Here is a 3,986-nt window from a genome sequence, read left to right as displayed (position 1 = left end):
TGTGGATAATATGTACCCTTGTTATTATTATGTTATGAAAATAGTAATTTACCTCTGTGATCTACCTCCTAAAAACCCACAACCCCAGTCTAATAATAAGAAAAACATCAGATGAATTCCAACAGAAGGAAACTCTACAAAATACCTGACTAGTACCCTTCAAAGCTGTTAAGGTCATCAAAAGTAGACATACCTGAGGAACTGTCACCGTGAAGAGGAGCCTAAGGAGACACAGGACTAAATACAATGTAGTATCCTGGATAAGATCCTAAAATAGGTAAAGCACATTAGGTAAAAACTAAGGAAATCTAAATAAACTTTAGTTTACACATCAATAACTTTATTATAAAGTTTGTAGACTTTCCACTTCACTTATCAATATTGGTTCATTATTTGTGACAAATCGTACTATAATGAAAGATGTTAGGAATAGGGAGAATTGGATGTGAACTGGATATAGCAACTGTCTGTACTATCCTCCCAAATTTTCTATTAAAAGGAATCTCTTGTAAAAATAAAAGTGTTAAAAAACACAATCACTCAGAATTCCACCCCAAATAATGAAAAGACATTAATCCACAGATTTAAAAAGATCAACAGGTCCGAAAAGGGAAGACAAATTCACACTTACATATGCAAAGATAAAGCTGAAGACACCCAAAGATAAAAAGAAGATATCAAAAAAGTCAAAGGGAAAAGACTGATGTACCAAACAGCTGCAGTGAGACTGTTACTTCTCATCAACAGCAAGGGAAGGAAGAAGATGAGTGCATTTAAGGTAGTAATAAAGGTGAGAGCAGTAATTATTAAGATTAAAAACAAATTGAGAATATCAACTAAACAATTGATATTGAAACAGGCTAATAAAATAAATAAACTCTGGTAAAACTGGTAGAAGAATAGAAAAGAGAAGACCAAGTATAAAATGAAATTTTAAAATGACACAATTATTGATATTCCAGATGTGAAGAGGAAATTCAGAAGATTTTACGGATAATTTTATGCTACTTAAAACTTGGGTAAGAGGTACTAATTCCTAGAACAATGTAACTTTTCAAAACAGTCTCAAGGTTAAAAAAACAAAAAACAAAAAACAAAAAAACAAACAAAAAAACCCCATCAAATAGTCCTAAAAACATTAAGTACATTCATTCTTAGGGAAAAATTTTCCCAAAAAGAAACCTTGCTGCCTGGGTGTCTTCCCTGGAAATTTCTACTGCATGCTCACGAATGAATAATTTGAATATTGAGTAAACTATTACAGAGTGTTAAGGAAGAGGAAACACTCTCCTCTGTGACGCTAGCATTACCTGTTATTACAGGACAGGGACAGCAAAAGAAAGTAAAATAACAGCTGGATCTCAATCAAGAGCAAGTTTGAAATAGTTTTGCCAAAATATTGCCATACTCAACCAACTTATGTTCAAATAGGTTATTATATCATGACTAAGTAGGACTTATTATGAAAATGCAAGATTGGTGTGATGTTATTAGTTACTCACTATTTGAAGAGACTAAAGCAGAAAAATGTGTTTTTGTAAGGACTTTGTTCTCAAAAGATATTTTTGCTAGGCACAGAATTCAAGTTTGACAGTTCTTTTAGTTTTTTGAAAAATGTGATCCATCATTTTCTCACTTGCATTGTTGGGTTTTTTTTCAAGAAGGTTTTTAAAAAATGTTTACTTATTTATTTATTTATTTATTTTGTGTGTGTGAGAGAGAAAGCATGCACAAGCAGGGGAGTGGCAGAGAGAGACACCGTCAGCACAGAGCCCGACGAGGGCTCGAACCCACTAACCATGAGATCATGACCTGAGATGACAGCAAGAGTCAGATGCTTAACTGACTGAGCCCCCCAGGGACCCCATCACTTGTATTGTTTTTAATAAGAAATCTGCTATCATCCTTATCTTGTTGGAATGTATGTTTTGCCATTACTGCTTTTAAGATTTTCTCTTTATCATTGGTTTTGAGCAATTTGATTATGATATTCTTTAGTTCTCCATTTTTCCTGTGTTTGAGGTTCACTGATTTCTTGGATCTATGCATTTATAATTTTCATCAAATTTGGAAGAGTTTTAGCCATTTAGTCAGATATTTTCTCTGTCTCTCTCAACAGTTCTTTGGGCATTCTAATTACATATGTATGTAATCACTTGACATTGTCCCACCGCTCACTCATGATGTTTATTTTTTAAATTCCTTTTTTTCTTTATGTTTTATTTTGGATAGTTTCTGTTGCTATTTATTCAAGTTCATTATTTTTTTTTCTTCTTCAATCTAGCCAGTTGTTCATCACATTCATTGCATTTTCCATCCTGGACATTAAAACTTTCATCTCTAGAGGTTTGATTTTCCAGATATCTATGTAACCTTATAAACACATGGAATACACTATAATGACTGTTTTAATGCACTTGTTTGCTAGTAACGTTTGTGTCCATTCTGGGTTGGTTTTTAAAAAGAGCTTTATTTATTTATTTTTTTTTAAATTTTTTTTTTAAATTTTTTTTCAACGTTTTTTATTTATTTTTGGGACAGAGAGAGACAGAGCATGAACGGGGGAGGGGCAGAGAGAGAGGGAGTCACAGAATCGGAAACAGGCTCCAGGCTCCGAGCCATCAGCCCAGAGCCTGACGCGGGGCTCGAACTCAGGGACCGCGAGATCGTGACCTGGCTGAAGTCGGATGCTTAACCGACTGCGCCACCCAGGCGCCCCAAAAAGAGCTTTATTGATGATATAATTCATATACCATACAATTATACATTTAATTGTACAATTATATGTTTTTTAGTATATTTAGATGTGTAGAAGCATCACCATGTCAATTTAAGAAAAACTTTCAACACCTTAAAAAGAAACCCCAGATCCATTAGCTATCATTCCTTATCTCCCTATTCCCCTCCCAACCTCAAGGAACCACTAATTTACTTTCTATCTTTATAGATTTCCCTATTCTGGATTTTCATATTAGTGAAATCATACAATATGTGGTCTTTTATAATTAAATTCTTTCACTTAGCATATTTTCTGGGTTCATCCATGTTCTGACATGTATCAGTATTTCATTGCTTTTTAATAGGTGAATAATTTTCCATTTATGAATATATCATGTTTTGTTTATCCATTCATCAGTTGGTGAACATTTGGTTGCTTCCATTTTTTGGCTATTGTTAATAAGAGCTGCTATATAATCATTCATTTACAAAGTTTTACATGGACGTCTGCTTTGATTTCTCTTGGGTATGTACCCAAGAGCTGGAATTGCTGGGTCCTCTAGTAACTCTATGTTTAATCATTTGATGAACTGCCAAACTGGTTTTCCAAAGTGGCTGAATCATTTTACATTTTCTCCAGCAGTGTATGAGGTTCCAATGTCTCCACATCCTTGCCAACACTTGTTACCTACTTTTTGATGCTAGCTATTCTGATAGGTGTGAAGTGGTATGCCATTGTGGTTTGAATTTGGCCAATTGATTTTTCTTGTCATTATGAATTCTGTTTTTCTGTTTGTATACCTGGTATTTTTTGATTGAATGATAGTCATTTTGCTTTTATTTTGTTGTATTGTGCTAGATATTTTTGTGTTCCTATAAATATTTCTGAGCTTTGTTATGAGACAGTTACTTGAAAATGATTAGATCCTTTGGGTCTTGCTATTAATACTTGTTAGGCAGTACCAGGGCTGTTTTTAATCATGGGCTAATTATTCACCACAACCAAGGCAGGATCCTTCTGAGAATTCTGTCCAATGTTCCTTGTAGTATGAGGTTTTACAGCTTGGTCGGTTGCAACAGTCACTCTTTCAGCCTCATGTGACCAATAGGAACTTTTCTCTCTGATTATTTTAGATAGTTGTTTCCTGGCTTCAAGTAATTTCCTCTTACACATGTGTTGTTTCATATATTTCACCTAGTTTTTGAGTTTTTTTTAGGTGGGAAGGTAAACCTGGTACCTCTGACTTGATCTTAGCTAAAAGCAGAAC

The sequence above is a fragment of the Neofelis nebulosa genome, chromosome 8 (genome assembly GCF_028018385.1).
Source record: "Neofelis nebulosa isolate mNeoNeb1 chromosome 8, mNeoNeb1.pri, whole genome shotgun sequence".
Taxonomy (NCBI): domain Eukaryota; kingdom Metazoa; phylum Chordata; class Mammalia; order Carnivora; family Felidae; genus Neofelis; species Neofelis nebulosa.
The sequence above is the reverse complement of the archived record's forward strand: the minus strand, read 5'-3'. Positions refer to the sequence as shown.